This window comes from Dendrobates tinctorius, unplaced genomic scaffold, assembly GCF_039654945.1.
Source record: "Dendrobates tinctorius isolate UK_male_01 unplaced genomic scaffold, ASM3965494v1 ptg000133l, whole genome shotgun sequence".
Classification (NCBI taxonomy): Eukaryota; Metazoa; Chordata; class Amphibia; order Anura; family Dendrobatidae; genus Dendrobates; species Dendrobates tinctorius.
In genome coordinates, this window is record NW_027361801.1 from 46822512 (window position 1) to 46840355 (window position 17844).

At 40.7% G+C, this 17844-nt stretch overlaps 1 protein-coding gene across 1 annotated transcript in view; it reads left to right on the forward strand.

The window, feature by feature from the left end:
• PASD1 (PAS domain containing repressor 1) overlaps positions 1-17844 on the forward strand; it is a 161990-nt gene that overhangs the window by 1091 nt on the left and 143055 nt on the right. The window lies entirely within an intron of this gene.

Consider the following 17844-nt stretch of genomic DNA (forward strand, 5'->3'; position numbering starts at 1 on the left):
TTCTTGTATTTTACTCGAAGGCAGAATATATTTTAAGGGGATGGAATGCCGTTTTTAGTTGGTGTGTGGTTATATATGACAGATTACTGACATACATTATATCACCAGGAAGCTTGATTACATCTACGTTTATTGGGAATTTTCCACTCCTAAACACATCCGCACTTGCCTTCTTTACGTGTCTTTGATGATTACTATTATTTTATTTTTTTACCCTGATAAACACACCTCTTCTTGGACTTCATCCCTGCATCCTGGCATTAAGATAAAGATTGCTTTAATTAGTTGAGCTGGTTACAGTTTATTACTAAACAGGCTGGATAAAAAAAAAAAACAAGAAGAACGTTGGAAGAGCTAGTTTCAGCCGCGGTCGGTATTGGGAAATAATTCTGTTCTACTTGGCGAATGTACCTGAGTTTAATTGTAGTGCCAATAAGCCAGGTCCCATAACTTGGAAGCAGAGTACAGAGGGCACATTGCAAATGCTTCATTTATTACATTCCCTGTCATTGTTGTTACAACCTTTTCTCAAAGAAGAGGTCTAGAATAAAAAATACAGCATTTTATTATAGTATAGTGGTTTCTGTTTTTTGGTTTTTTTTTTATAGTACCTCAATAGGACGATTAAAGTACAAACAGATGTCAAGATCATCAACTAAAATCCTACATTTTATTTTGTGCTTCTTCTACTTAGTTTCTAAAGACCAATAAATAACAGTGATTGGAATGAATGAATCGGGATGAAGGAAAGTTATAGATCATGGGTGAAATATGGAAACAAAACTATTTTTGGTTTATATGGTGACTTCCATATACAATGGAGGACAGGATGAACAGGATACATAAAAAGTTTATCTAATTAAAGTCAAATTTCAAAATATCTCATCATATTATATTGGTTCCCCATTAGATTGGTCTAGTGGCACTGTTCCCAGACTCTGATCCTCAAGAGCCACCAACAGATCATGTTTTCGGGATTTCCTTAGTGTTGCCTCGGTGATGGAATTATTGCCTGTGTAGGTACTGCAATTATCTCCAAGGCTATACTAAGGAAATCCTGAAATCACGAACCGTTGGTGGCTCTTGAGGACCGGAGTGGAGGAACAGTGGTAGACCATGCTAAAGCCCAGGTCTGTTCATGGACTATCCATCTGTTTTGTTCTTTCTTGTATTGGATTGATGTTCTCTTTCTCTTACACATGACATTTGAAAATGTTAGAAGAAAACATTGATGAGGCTCTGGGTCCTTCACCAAACCATGGTGCACCAAGACATGGTGCTCCATAATATGCACCATACCACTGCACGACCAGCTCTATCCTCACCCATCCCTTGTAGACTGTGAGCCCTCGCGGGCAGAGTCCTCTCTCCTCCTGTGTCAAGAGCCATGGAATAAATGGCGCTATAATAATAATAATAATGTGACCTATAAGCATTCTTCAGACCTCTTGATTTTCCTGAATCTGACAATTCAGTTCTGGAAATCTCTAACCTGGCAAATTATTTTTGGTGTCTTGTGTAATTTTGCAGGGAAAATGCGTAAATGCTGCATTTCTTCCTTTGCAAGTATCTGCACCAAAAAACGCAATGACAATCTGTACTGATTATCGCATTTTACATTGTGTTTATTATGTATTTTTCCCTGTTCTGATATAATTTGTATGATTTCACACAGTTTTCTTTTTTTTTAAAGGGAACATATCAGATGATTCATGCTGCGGAAATCAACGGCAGCATGAATCGCACCCTGGCTGCACGATCTCTCCAGTGACCTGCTCCACTTTTTCAGAGAACATATACTTTGAAAATGGAGGATCATAGGTGTAGATGAGACTAATCTGGCGTCACCGTGGGCCGGCATCTCCCAGCGCTGTTCTAGGTGATTGACTGGTCTCTCCCTATGTGCACACATGACACATACCTGTCAATCACCTGCAGTGCTTCTGAGTAGAGTGGGTCGAGGCAGCGCCAGACTAGTCTTTTTTTTTCAGAGAATAATATACCTGTCTGCCATCGTGCGATTGTCCATAGATTGAGCAGCATGAATCGCCTGATAGTTCCCTTTCAATGCACTCAGATTTTGTACTTAAAAATGGAATTATATTTTTTTCCTTTTTTTTACATGTATTTTTTTCCGGCTCCCCATAGAAGCCTATAGATAAAGGCATCAAAAATGTACAGTTCCACAGCATCTTTAACCACACAGTGGAGATGAGTTTTCATGAAATTACATCCATTTTGTTGTATTTGTTAAGTGCAGTCGTTTCTCTACACAACAAATGTAGCAGAAAAATTCAGCGCTTATGCTATGTGAGAACATGGCCTTAATTAAACTCTATTTTTTAACTTAGTGACAGCCCCTCATAGAAACCCACTAAGGTTACTTTCTGAGGTGCCTTGTTTCTTATATTTATTCTGACTCAGGGGCCCGTGGCCATCAGCTGTTGTGAGACTACAATCTCCAGCATGTCTGAGATGTAGCCTCTGGACAACTGGAGGGCCGCTGTACATCCTATGTTTCGTCCTCTTCTACGTTGAAGTCTCCGAGAGAAGGCTTGTCACAGAATCTGCCATTTTCGCAAGAGAAAACCCACTCCATGCTGCCTTTTTTTAAGGACGTATCATAACGGAAAGTCAACGGACCCTATTTTACACAGTGAGGTCTGTTGAGTGCACCATAGTGGGATTCTAGCCTTAAAGCACCACTTTAGCGATTTTTTTTTTTTGTTATTGCAGTGCTAGAATGGTATCACTAATGTAAATTCCTTGCACTTAGTCTCATACTTATCAGCCGCTATCTTCATGTTTTATCAGCTTCGCTCCAGTCGGTCTCCACCAGCAGTTTGTGATTTGCTGATCGCTCCAGTGTTTGCTGGGTGATCCGAAAGTCACAACTCAATGTAAGTAATAAAGTAAACCCCGGCACTCAAATGAGGACAAAGGAATAAATGCATAAGTGAATTTATTGACACACTGCAAAGGGAACCCAACCAGAGCAACAGCACCAACGTTTCGGCATAAAGTCTTTCTCAAGGTAGTTGCATTACTGGTTAGAGCAGGAAAACATGGGTCTCACAGGACAACCGAGTATTTTCAAATGGAGGTAAGGTTCCATACATTTCGCAGAGTGTGCGTGGGTGGAGGAGTGATCAGGTCACTATGCTAGGTGAGTGGATGGTGGATGGACGCCTGCAGTAGAGGTCCGGGACAGGCACATGTGGCGGTGGGAACGGCTGCGGCTTTGTCCTCATTTGAGTGCCGGGGTTTACTTTATTTCTTATATAGTTTTTTTACCCCCAGAGCACTCTCAACGGGTGGTAGAGCCTGGAATTTCTATACTCTTGCACAACTCAATGTAATTCTATGAGATGAAGAACGAGGCCAGAACTAGGATCTCATAGACTGACACTGAGAACTTGTGATTGTTACCTCTGACTTCCGGTCAGTCAGGAGCTGCGGTCACAAGATGATGGCGTGGGACCGGAGCGGAATCGGGAAGAGCAGAAGACATTAGCTAGTAAATATAAGACTAAGTTCAGGGATTAGTAGCACCACTCCTGTTCTGAAATTAATAAACACACTGTAGTGGTGATTTAAATCCTTCCTTTTAATTTTTAGACTAGCAAAAATATAACCCATTTTATATCTATATTAAGTATACATATATTTACTAAATAATTAACATTTTTTTTATTTTCTATCATACTTAGAATTGGTGTATTTTTTTATTTCTCATTTTGCATGAAAAATTATTGTTCTTCGGAGATTTCTTATTATTCTATTTATGCTAATTAAATAATTGAAGATAATTTGGAGCAAAAAAATACAAATTAGCAGGTAACACTTTCATGTAGATTTTATTCATATTTCAAGAGCATTTTGTTCCCATTATCTCTCCCCTTTGTGAATGTCTGAAAAAGTGTCAAATTAGAATTTCAGCTGTTCTTCTTTCTTTGCTCATTGAATTACTTAAGCTGTCAGATATTGTGGACCCAGAAAGACTTCTATAAAGACTACTCCCTCCTTAAAAAAAAAAGTCAAATTATTTCTTTGTATTTATTTTTTCATTTACGTTTCCAAGGACTGATTAACACGGGCATCTACAAAGAAGTTCTGTGAAGTGGAGGTGTAAACTAGACAATAATATTTTAATAGAGGGTTATTTTCTATTTTTGTACATGATTTTTAGTCTGTTTGCAGCAGACGGTGAGGCCCTGGTATGAGGTGGCATTAAAGGAGTCTGAGAGTAATGGGCATGCCTCTTAGGTATGCAGTCTCTCTGCCCATAGCTTGGCATGACGCAGCAGGGTGTAACAGGCCATTCCTAAGGTGTGCTCTTCTTACCACAAACAAACTAAATAATAACCTATTCCTTTTGTCAGGCGGAGAATACCTGACATCCACACACTTTTGTGATACAGTTTCCCTACTGAGAATGATAGGATAGAAACTTGGATGATATGGAAGAAAAAACAAAGTTTTCTTTGTACATGAGCCACCGTCAGCTGGCAGTGCTGAATAGCACAGGTTGGTACTCTTACTTAATTTTTTCCTCCAGCAAAGTATTAATGAGGATCTAAGATTTCTTCTGACATATATAATTTTTCTAAAAGTTTTGGGTAGAGATGAGCGAACCCAAACTGTAAAGCTCGGTATTCGTACTGGACACCTAGTATCCGGTGCTGTACCCCGAACACAGCCTTCTTCTGGAAGTCCGATTACAGTTCAGGAGGTCAGGGAAGAGAGAGACAGACAGAGAAAGCAAGAGAGAGATTTTTCAGCTCCAAAATTCGGGTCCCCATTGATTACTATGTGGTTCGGGTTCAGGTTCAAGTTTGGGTAGAGTTCTGGTACTTGTTATGCGTAGGCATTACAAGTATTTATTAAAACAGATTGGTCAGCAGAGCAGTCTGCTCCTCGAGGCTACTACGTTATTGAGTAACACTGGGCTGAGTGCAGTCCATGTCAAGTCTATTTTTTAAACGGACAGCACTCAGACCGATAGTACACTCATGTGAATATACTTTTACCAAAATCATTTTTAAGTATTAAACATTAGATGTTTCTTACCTATGATGGAATACAATTCCAAGAAATGCATTGGATAGTATTTTAATAAACATCCTTAGGGTGCCTTGACACAAACTTATTTTTTGTGCCACCTATGTAAAACTCAGGCCACACACGGACGATTGGTCCACTACTAGCCTATGTATTAGTGAAAACTGGCTACTTTTCACATGGACCTCAAAACTGTGTGAAAATAATTGCAGCATGTTCTAGTGCATACAAATAGCAGGCAACTCCATACAAAGAGGAACACGGAGCCAGTCACGTCCGCAGCTGGCGGCTTTAGGGTATGTGCACACGTTGCGGATTTTCTGCGGATTCACAGTGGATTTACAGTACAATGTTATTCTATGGGGAAAAAAAAACGCTGTGCACTTGCTGCGTAAAAATCCGCAGCATGTCAATTCTTTGTGTGGATTCCGCAGCGTTTTTACACCCATTCCATTATAGAAATCCGCAGGTGTAAAAACGCAGGTGAAATCCGCACAAAAACTGCACTAAATCCGCAGGAAACCTGCATAAAAAAGCACAGATTTTGACCGTCGGATTCTGCCAAAAGATGCAGATTCCGCGCAGAAAATTCTGCACAGCAATCCGCAACGTGTGCATATACTCTTGTCTGGTTCGATAATTTCTGCCCTGCTATGACCTTAGACATACAGAGAATATTACCAACCATTTTTCTGCAAAAAAAGCGTCATGTCCAATTTTGAGACTATTTGCGGATCAAAATTGCCTATTCAAATCAATGGATCCTTGAAAAGAAAGGACAGCTCATGGATGTCATCCATATATCATCCGAATATCATCTGTTTTTTACTATTTAATTAGTAGGAAACGTATAAGAAGGTTGGAATTTTGTAAATTTTTCCCAAATGAGAAAAACGGATGCCACACTTTAAGAAAATAGATTGAAATGGTCTGTTTTATTCCTGTATGAAAAAAAAGGATGGGAATTGGAATGAGGCCTAATGCAAGGTTCCCCACCCTTTTTTTTCACCTTCATATATGATAGCTATGTTTGAGCTTTGAAAGGAAAAAGTCCTCCAAGGTTACACTCCATCGGGAGGCCACTGGGCAGTTATCAGCGAGTATATTATGTTTATTAATATATATAAAGTCATACGACAGTAAAACATATATATTATTATTATTATTATTATTATTATGATCAATTATAATAATACAGGAGCCTGAGGCTTAGAAGGCTTTGGCTTTGGAGGTGTACATGGGCAGTAGATGTTAATGTAGTGCCAAGTATGACTCTGGTACAAGTAATTTCGATGTTATACCTCATTGGTACCACCAGTGGCCGATATTATCTGGAACATCCAACATCTAGAGAGCTAAATGCCGGAGAGCCGGGAGCCATACATGTCTCTTAAGCCACCAGATGGGGACAACTGATCTACCTAGTGTGATGTCTCAGTAATAGACCCTATATAATCATTTTGAGGAATTAGACGAGTTGTTTCAACTGATGACCTCTTTCTCTATTAAAGGCAGCAGAGCAATCAGTAAATGTCTCCGGGTCTTAAAACCTCCCCCATCGATCCCCTATTATAGCTGCAGGAATTTCCGACCTAATCAAGCATATGGACAAGGGATGCGGTAATGAGACAAAATGAGACAGCGTTTTAATATTTGTAATTTAGTTAGGGGACAGATATACAACGTGGCATACCGATGCATTTCTGAGGCAATGAACTGAGTTATCTCATAATATATTTATTAATATTTTTCTCTATAGGTAGAAGGCTCGCTGATCATGTTTCTTTAGGTAGAAGGCTTGCTGGTCATTTCTCTATAAGTAGAAGGCTCGCTGGTCATTTCTCTATGGGTAGAAGGCACGCTGGCCATTTCTCAAGGTTCGCTGGTCATGTCTCTATAGGTACAAGGCTCATTGGCTATTTCTCTATAGGTAGAAGGCTTGCTGGCCATTTCTCCATTTCTCTATAGGTACAAGGCTTGTTGGCCATTCCCCTATAGGTAGAAGGCTTTCTGACCATTTCTCTATAGGTAGAAGTCTCGATGGTCATTTCTCTATGGGTAGAATGCTCACTGGCTATTTCTCTATAGGTAGAAGGATCGCTTGTCATTTCTCTATTGATATAAGACTCGCTGGCCATTTCTCTATAGGTACAAGGCTCCTTGGCCATTTCTCTATAGGTAGAAGGCTCGCTGGCCATTTTTCTAAAGGTAGAAGGCACGATGGTCATTTCTCTATAGGTGAAAGGCTCTCTGGTCATTTCTCTATAGCTAGAAGGCTCGATGGTCATTGCTCTATAGATGAAAGGCCTTGCTGGTAATTTCTCTGTAGGAGATGGCTCCCTGGTCAGTTTTCTATAGGTAGAAGGTTCGCTGGCCATTTCTCTATAGGTAGAAGATTTGCTGGTCATTTATCTATAGGTAGAAGGCTTGCTTGTCATTTCTCTATAGGTAGGAGGCTCGCTGGTCATTTCTCTATGGGTAGAAGGCTCGCTGGCCATTTCTCTATAGGTAGAAGGATTGCTGGTCATTTCTCTATGGATAGAAGGCTCGCTGGCTGTGTCTCTATAGGTACAAGATTTCTTGGCCGTTTCTCTATAGGTAGAAGGCTCGCTGGCCATTTCTCTGTAGGTAGAAGGTTTAATGGTCATTTCTCTATGAGTCGAAGGCTCGCTGGCTATTTCTCTATAGGTAGAACTATCGCTGGTAGTGATGAGCGAGTATACTTGTTGCTCGAGTTTTCCCGAGCATGCTCGGGTGTCCTTCGAGTATTTTGGCGTGCTCAGAGATTTAGCTTGTGTCGACGCAGCTGCATGATTTGTGACTGCTGGACAGGCTGAATACATGTGAGAAATACCTGTTTGTTAGGAAATCCCCACATGTATTCAGGTTGTCTAGCAACCCCAAATCATGCAGCTGCTTCAACACAAACTAAATGTCCGAGCACACCAAAATACTTGGAGGACACCCAAGCATGCTCGGAAAAACCAGAACAACGAGTATACTCGCTCATCACTAATCGCTGGTCATATAGGTAGAAGACTCGATGGCCATTTCTCTATAGGTAAAAGGCTTGCTGTTCATTTCTCTATAGGTGAAAGGGTCGCTGATCATTTCTCTATAGCTAGAAGGCTCGATGGTCATTTCTCTATAGGTGAAAGGTCTCGCTGGTCATTTCTCTGTAGGAGAAGGCTTGCTGGTCATTTCTCTGTAGGTAGAAGGCTCGCTGGTCATTTCCCTGTAGGAGAAGGCTTGCTGGTCATTTCTCTGTAGGCAGAAGGCTCGCTGGTCAATTTTCTATAGGTTGAAGGCTAGATGGTCATTTCTCTATAGATGAAAGGCTCGCTAGTCATTTCTCTGTAGGTAGAAGGCTTGATGGTCATTTCTCTGTAGGAGAAGGCTTGCTGGTCATTTTTCTGTAGGTAGAAGGTTCGCTGGTCAATTTTCTACAGGTAGAAGACTCGCTGGTCACTTCTCTGTAGGTAGAAGGCTCGCCGGGCATTTCTCTATAGGTAGAAGGCTCGCTGGTCATTTCTCTGTGAGTAGAAGGCTCACTGGTCATTTATAGGAAGAAGGCTAGCTGCTCATTTCTCTATGGATAGAAAGCTCACTGGCCATTACTCTATAGGTAGAAGGCTCGTTGGTCATTTCTCTGTAGGTATAAGGCTTGCTGGTCATTTCTCTATAGGTAGAAGGCTCGCTGGTCAGTTCTCTATAGGTGAAAGGCTTGCTGGTAATTTCTCTATAGGTAGAAGGCTCGCTGGTCATTTCTCTATAGATGAAAGGCTTGCTGGTCATTTCTCTATAGCTAGAAGGCTCAGTGGTCATTTCTCTATAGGTGAAAGGTCTCGCTGGTCATTTCTCTGTAGGAGAAGGCTTGCTGGTCATTTCTCTGTAGGTAGAAGGCTCGCTGGTCATTTCTTTGTAGGAGAAAGCTTGCTGGTCATTTCTCTGTAGGCAGAAGGCTTGCTGGTCAATTTTCTATAGGTAGAAGAGTCGGTCATTTCTCTGTAGGTAAAAAACTCGCTGGCCTTTTCTCTATAGGTAGAAGGCACTAGGGTCATTTATCTATAGGTGAAAGGCTCGCTGGAGATTTCTCTATAGCTAGAAGGCTCGATGGCCATTTCTCCATAGATGAAAGGCTCGCTGGTCATTTCTCTGTAGGAGAAGGCTTGCTAGTCATTTTTCTGTGGGTAGAAAGCTCGCTGGTCATTTCTCTATGGGTAGAAGTTTCGCTGTCCATTTCTCTGTAGGTAGAAGGTTCGATGTTCATTTCTCTATAGGTAGAAGGCTCGCTGCTCATTTCTCTATAGGAAGAAGGCTCTCTGGTAAATTCTCCATAGGTAGAAGGCTCGCTGGTCATTTCTCTGTAGGAAGAAAGCTCTCTGGTAAATTCTCTATAGTTAGAAGGCTCGCAGGTCATTTATCTATAGGTGAAATGAGATCCAGGGGAAAAAAAGCGGTCACTGGGGAGCGTTGTGAGGGCTGCAGTTAAAAACAGAGGATAAGGTCCACCGCAGCTCCAGCCGTTAACCTTCTAGGAGGATACAAAATGCAGTAGGGAATAATAGTAACGGTCCTAGGAGTACTGGAAATGAGACCAAGACAAGAATATTGGTGTTAATCCACAACGCTTTGTCAGGTGGAAGTCAACTTCCACGTGATGAAGATGGTTTAATTGTTGAAACGCGTTGTGGACTAACAGCGATATTCTTGTCTTGGTCTCATTTCCAGCACTCCTTGGACCGTTACTACTATTTCCTTCTCTATAGGTGAAAGGTTTGCTGGTCATTTCTCTATAGGTAGAAGTCTCGCTGGTCATTTCTCTATAGGAAGAAAGCTCTCTGGTAAATTCTCTATAGGTAGAAGGCTCGCTGGTCATTTATCTATAGGTAGAAGGCTCGCTGGTCATTTCACTGTGGGTAGAAGGCTCGCTGGTCAGTTCTCTATAGCTAGAAGGCTAGATGGTCATTTATCTGTTGGTAGAAGGCTTGCTGGCCGTTTCTCCATTTGTATAAGGCCCGCTGGTCATTTCTCTATAGGTTAAAGGCTCGCTGGTCATTTCTCTATAGGAAGAAAGCGCTCTGGTAAATTCTCTATAGGTAGAAGGCTCGCTGGTCATTTATCTATAGGTAGAAGGCTCGCTGGTCATTTCTCTATAGGAAGAAAGTGCTCTGGTAAATTCTCTATAGGTAGAAGGCTCGCTGGTCATTTATCTATAGGTAGAAGGCTCGCTGGTCATTTCACTGTGGGTAGAAGGCTCGCTGGTCATTTCTCTATAGCTATAAGGCTGGTTGGTCATTTCTCTAAAGGTTGAAGGCTCGCTGGTCATTTATCAATAGTTAGAAGGCTCGCTGGTGATTTCTCTGTAGGTAGAAGGCTCGCTGGTGATTTCTCAATACGTAGAAGGCTCGCTGGCAATTTCTCTATAGGTCGAAGGTTCGCTGGCCATTTCTCTATAGGTAAAAGGTTCGATGGCCATTTCTATAAAGGTAGAAGGCTCATTGATCATTTCTCTGTAGGTAGAAGGCTCGCTGGTCATTTATCAATAGGTAGACAACTCACTGGTCATTTCTCTATAGATAGAAGACTCGCTGGTCATTTCTCTGTAGATAGAAGGCTTGCTTGGCTTTTCTCTGTAGGTTGAAGGCTCACTGAAAGTTTCCCTTTAGGTAGAAGGCTCGCTGGTCATTACTCTTTAGACGGAAGGCTCGCTGGCCATTTCTTTATAGGTAGAAGGCTCGCTAGTCAATTCTGTGTGGGTAGAAGGCTCACTGTCATTTCTCTATGGGTAGAAGGTTTGCTGTCCATTTATCTCTAGGTAGATGGCCTGCTGGTCATTTCTCTATGGGTAGAAGGCTTGCTGGCCATTTCTTTATAGGTAGAAGGCTTACTGGTCCTTTATAGGTAGAAGGCTCGCTGGTCGGTTCTCTACAGGTGAAAGGCTTCCTGTTCATTTTTCTATAGGTAGAAGGCTCGCTTGTCATTTATGCGTAGAAGGCTCCCTGCCCAGTTCTTTATAGCTGGAAGGCTCGATGGTCATTTTTCTATAGGAGAAAGGCTTGCTGGTCATTTCTCTGTAGGAGAAGGCTTGCTGGTCATTTCTCTGTAGGTAGAAGGCTTGTTGGTCAATTTTCTATAGGTATAAGACTCGCTGGTCAGTTCTCTGTTAATGAAAGGCTTGCTGGTCATTCCTCTATATGTAGAAGGCTCACTCTTATTTTCTCTATAGGAAGAAAACTCTACGGTAAATTCTCTATAGGTAGCTGGCTCGCTGGTCATTTCTCTGTAGGTAGGCTTGCTTGTCATTTCTCTTTAGGTAGAAGGCTTGCTGGTCATTTCTCTGTGGGTAGAAGGCTTGCTGGCCATTTCTCTATAGATAGAAGGCTCGCTGATCATTTATGAATAGGTAAAAGGCTCGCTAGTCATTTCTCTGCTTGTATAGGGCTCGCTGGTCATTTTTTTATAGGTAGAAGGCTTGCTGGTCATTTATCTGTTAGTCTAAGGTTCAGTTGTGATTTCTCAATAGTTAGAAGACTCCCTGGCCATTTATCTATAGGTAGAAGGCTCGCTGGTCATTTCTCTATAGGAAGAAAGTGCTCTGGTAAATTCTCTATAGGTAGAAGGCTCGCTGGTCATTTATCTATAGGTAGAAGGCTCGCTGGTCATTTCACTGTGGGTAGAAGGCTCGCTGGTCATTTCTCTATAGCTAGAAGGCTAGATGGTCATTTCTCTAAAGGTTGAAGGCTCGCTGGTCATTTATCAATAGTTAGAAGGCTCGCTGGTGATTTCTCTGTAGGTAGAAGGCTCGCTGGTGATTTCTCAATACGTAGAAGGCTCGCTGGCAATTTCTCTATAGGTCGAAGGTTCGCTGGCCATTTCTCTATAGGTAAAAGGTTCGCTGGCCATTTCTATAAAGGTAGAAGGCTCATTGATCATTTCTCTGTAGGTAGAAGGCTCGCTGGTCATTTATCAATAGGTAGACAACTCACTGGTCATTTCTCTATAGATAGAAGACTCGCTGGTCATTTCTCTGTAGATAGAAGGCTTGCTTGGCTTTTCTCTGTAGGTTGAAGGCTCACTGAAAGTTTCCCTTTAGGTAGAAGGCTCGCTGGTCATTACTCTTTAGACGGAAGGCTCGCTGGCCATTTCTTTATAGGTAGAAGGCTCGCTAGTCAATTCTGTGTGGGTAGAAGGCTCACTGTCATTTCTCTATGGGTAGAAGGTTTGCTGTCCATTTATCTCTAGGTAGATGGCCTGCTGGTCATTTCTCTATGGGTAGAAGGCTTGCTGGCCATTTCTTTATAGGTAGAAGGCTTACTGGTCCTTTATAGGTAGAAGGCTCGCTGGTCGGTTCTCTACAGGTGAAAGGCTTCCTGTTCATTTTTCTATAGGTAGAAGGCTCGCTTGTCATTTATGCGTAGAAGGCTCCCTGCCCAGTTCTTTATAGCTGGAAGGCTCGATGGTCATTTTTCTATAGGAGAAAGGCTTGCTGGTCATTTCTCTGTAGGAGAAGGCTTGCTGGTCATTTCTCTGTAGGTAGAAGGCTTGTTGGTCAATTTTCTATAGGTATAAGACTCGCTGGTCAGTTCTCTGTTAATGAAAGGCTTGCTGGTCATTCCTCTATATGTAGAAGGCTCACTCTTATTTTCTCTATAGGAAGAAAACTCTACGGTAAATTCTCTATAGGTAGCTGGCTCGCTGGTCATTTCTCTGTAGGTAGGCTTGCTTGTCATTTCTCTTTAGGTAGAAGGCTTGCTGGTCATTTCTCTGTGGGTAGAAGGCTTGCTGGCCATTTCTCTATAGATAGAAGGCTCGCTGATCATTTATGAATAGGTAAAAGGCTCGCTAGTCATTTCTCTGCTTGTATAGGGCTCGCTGGTCATTTTTTTATAGGTAGAAGGCTTGCTGGTCATTTATCTGTTAGTCTAAGGTTCAGTTGTGATTTCTCAATAGTTAGAAGACTCCCTGGCCATTTCTCTATAGGTAGAAGGTTTTCTGGTCATTTCTCTATAGGTAGAAGGGTTGCTGTCTATTTCTCTATAGGTAGATGGCATGCTGCTCATTTCTCTATGGGTAGAAGGCTCGCTGGCCATTTCTCTATAGGTGGAGGGCTCACTGGTCCTTTCTCTATAGGTAGAAGGCTCGCTGGTCATTCCTCTATGGGTAGAAGGCTCGCTGGTCATTTCCCTACTGGTATAAGGCTCGCTGATCATTTCTCAATAGATAGAAGGCTCGCTGGTTATTTATCAATAGATAGAAGGTTCACTGGTCATTTCTCTACTGGTATAATGCTCAATAGTCATTTCTCTATAGAAGAAAGGCTCGCTGGTCATCTCTCTATAGGTGAAAGGGTCGCTGGTCATTTATCAATAGGTCTTCTACTTTCTCTCTATAGGTGAAAGATTCACTGGTCATTTCTCTGTAGGTAGAAGGCTCACTGGTGATTTCTTAATAAGTAGACGGCTCACTGGTCATTTCTGTATTGGCTCAAGAGCATGAAAATTATTCCAATTGTCAATTCACTTTGCCTTAAATACAAATTTATCTCATCTTACATTATGTGGATCTGAACCTCCCAGGTTTTTTTTTAGAATGGAGACTCAGAGATAGACAGTAAAAACAAGCTAAATATATTAAAAGGGTTGTCCATTACTTGGACAACAACTCCCTTCTAAAATGCTATAGTCCCCCAATTAAAATTTTAAACCCTTATATTCACCACTGCAGCCAATCAGAAGTCAATAATGGGCTGCAGCGCTAACACCTCCCCAACGTCCAAGTTTTGTCTAAGGGAAGGGTGAGCGAAGAAGGCCATGGGCTGCAGCACACACGTGACGTTACACTATTACAAGAACGTCTAGAGACCCAGTGCCAATGTCGCTGGAATGGCACCAATGCGGGAGGTGAGCATATGGTCTTTGATTTTACTTGGGGGACTACAGCATTTAAGAAGTGGTTTGCCAAATAGTGGACAACCCCTTTAAAACAAAAATGCCAACACAATCCTTGTAGAATATTTGTTTCTTTATCCCTGCTTGTTATCCACAAGACAAGAGCACACACCCTCTTGAACATTTTGTGCTGGTGTGGACTTGAATGAAAGTATATAACTGAATGCAGTTAGTTTTTTCTTCTAGCTCTGGCCATAAGCTTCAGTGTAGTTTGTTAGCTAGCTTGCTTTGAAGATACAAACTGTGATACATGTTTGAAGCACTTTTTAAGAGAATATGGCATGGAGACAAACTTCACTTTACGCTGTAGAATATACTCCTATGTTGGAAGAAGACAAGATCCCACTACAAAAAGACTCCTTTCAATTCTAATAAAGGTGTCTGCACCCTGGACCAAAAAAACATGACAAGACTGTCATACATTAGTATGGTGTTGAGCAGGGCAAGAACCAGGAGTGGGAGTTCACACATGTTACAAGGAAGCATAGGTGACAGATCCTCTTTGGTGTAAATGACGCTGCAGTTTTTGGACTAGGGGAGATAAATGAATGTGCTCCAGGCAAATTAATTTATCAATTTGCATGTCAAGTAAAGTGAGACTGGATTCCATTTTTTTTTAAAAACTTGACTCAAATTGTCTACTTTTACTCTGTAATGCACATATTGTGTAATGTTGTCATTCTTTGTGCATAACTGCCAAGTTGACAAAGTGAAGGGCATTGAAAGTTTACAAGGTGATTGTCCCTATTTGAGTAAGAAATGTATACTGTGGGTAGTAGGTGATAGTATGTGGCACTCCGAAGAAATGAGTAGGGGCCCAAGTAGGGTTTAAATCCATAACAGTAAGTAGATGAAAACTCAGCACATAGGTAGGTTAAATGAAGAAAGAATATTTATTCATGAAATCCAAAATAATATTAATGCTTTGATCCTATGTCTGAACCTTCATCAGAAGGATGCTGATTGCGTGGTTTGGAATGAACCAAGGATGTATGTGCTTCACAGCGCCACACAGCCGACATACGTTGCGCTCTCTATAGTGCTGACAATATCCTTCATCCATTCCAACTCACACAATCCTCTACATTATGATGAGGGTCCAGAAATAGGACCAAAACATTATTATTATTTGGGATCCATTGGATTACATGACTAAATCTCCTTTCTTCATTTCATCTACTTGAGTGCCGAGTTTTCATCAATATACAATGGGTAGCCATGGCTTCGTAATGATACCTTTGTAGCCAATTGTATAAAGTGTGATAACCTTTCTGATATCATGGTATATAATATTTTATGTCAGACAAAGATTTTCTGGACATGTAAACCTGGCCTGATAAATAATTATCCATATCTATGAGCAACGAGAGCCCTTTCTTTTTTGTCTATGGACTTATTAAAGGTTCTGCTTCTGTTACTTATATTTAGAAACATAGAAACATAATTGGCGTGACTACATTTAGGATAAGTAGACTTTGTATTTTTTTTACATTCATTAGGTGAAACTATAAAAAACGCCCTGACCTGGTTTATGTCAACTGCTTGCAGAAGCATGTATGACCTAATGTGGCAGATCTATGTTCATTTGCTATTTTATCATTTCAGATTAACTCTTTGCTACATAATGAATTTGATTTCAAGAAATAATATCAATAGTAAAACATTTGATGATCATTTTATATCATTGGGCGTAATGACTATCTGTTTTGTTACAATTTTAGACCATTACGTTGGGTTGTTTCATAAAAAAACAAACTTTTCATGTTAAAGACCCGGTTATGGTCGGCTTAACTCAATGAAGTATATTGGTAAAAGTTAAAGGGGTACTACCATCTTAATAAGTATTTGGGGCATACACATATGCCATAAATGTCTCATAGGTGAAAGCCTCACCTGGAGACTCATCCATCAGTACAGAGAGCTTATACCCTCTGTCCATTGATTTAAGAATGCTGACTTTTCTGTAGTAAGGAGAATCATCAGTGATGGAGATCACTGCACATGTTGGTTCACACTGCAACTGGAAAAAAGTTTGAAGCGGTGGGTGCTTGAACCTGCTGGTCAGGCCCAGCAACAATTGGGAAATGGTGAAGCGAATGACTTTTAGAGAAATGTGAGGCTATATTACTAAATGTACAGTATGTACATTTTGTATAATTTTTGGAGACAAAGGGAGGGTGTCCTGTAGCTTAAAAAGTTTGTAAGAGAGAAAAACTGGGGTCACTTTTGGATTCAGAAGCCAAAAATTAGGCAAAAACGAGTGTCAGATCTACAGTAACTCAACAAAAATTGTGTTCCCCAGTTTTATCCCTGAGCCATTTCCAAATTTATATATCATCGGGCACAAGAATTAGAGATAAAGGTTCATGGGACGTTTAGTTCCGAAGCTCTCTTGGGTTTCTAAATTGGATAAACTCTAAAAATATATCTGTAAATCCTATTAATTAGAACTAGGAATCTTTTTGCACATCTCTAGAGAGTTGTTGGTTCTGGACATATGCAAGTTATATATCTAGTTTTCTGTTTTTACTTTACTCTGTAATGTGCTTAGTGACAGTATGCTGCCTTCCTGGTGCACATTTGTGTTAAATATGTCTGTTGAGTGTCATAGCTGTGAGGGGGATACTGTAAACTGTATGTATTACATTACATCCATGACATTGCCCTGCAGGTAAAAAGTATCAGGGCTACAGCTTTTGTTTATGACAATTTTTGCTCATGAAGTGTCTCTTTTGACGTTGTGCTGTCAATATGTTACTAATGTTTTGCCGAAGTCTGTGACCGGATAGTGTCATTATAGCGTAGGCAGTCGGAAAGAGTGAGTACAGAAGTCTGCACAATTGTAAATGCAATGAAGGTTTTAATTTTATACTTTTCTCTTATTTTGGGGTGAGGGGAGTGGGTGGAAACTTTTACCTATACAGTGAAATGTAAGTTTGGGTACCCCTGGTTAAATTTACTGTTATTGTGAATAGATAGCAAGTTGAAGATGAAATGATCTCTAAAAGGCCTAGAGATAAAGATGACACATTTCTTTTGTACTTTAGGCAAAAAAAATATACACGGTATATATTTTACATTTTAAAAATTACAAGAAGGAAAATGGGCCAAAGCAAAAGTTGAGCACACTGCATGGTTAGTACCTAGTAGCACCCCCTTTTGAAAGTGAGACAGCTTGTAAATGCTTGCTGTAGCCAGCCAATAGTCTTTCAATTCTTGTTTGATGGATTTTCATCAATTTTTCATTGTAAAATTGTTCCAGTTCTGTGAGATTCCTGAGTCGTCTTACATGTCCTGCCTTTTTTAGGTCTAGCCACAGATTTTCTATAATGTTCAGATCTGGGAACTGTGAGGGCCAATGTAAAACCTTCAGATTTTGCCTTTTGAGGTAGTCCATTGTGGATTTTGACGTGTGTTTAGAATCATTATCCATTTGTAGAAGCCATCCTCTTTTCAAGTTCAGCTTTTTTACAGATGGTGTTATGTTTTCATCAAGAATTTGTTAACATTGTAAAAAATCCATTCTTACCACTACCTGTGAAATGTTCCCAGTGCCATTGGCTGCAACAGAACCCTAAAGCATGATTGCTCAAAATTATGCTTAATGGTTAGCATGATGTACTTTTCCTGAAATTTTATACCTTTTTTCTCAACACATACCTTTGATCATTGTGCCAATGAATTCTATTTTAACCTCATCGATCCACAGGACTTGATCCCAAAATGCATCAGGCTTGTTTAGATGATCTTTTGCATACTTCTGATTCTGAATTTTATGGTGAGAATGCAGAAGAGGTTTTCTTCTGATGACTTTTCCATGAAGGCCATATTT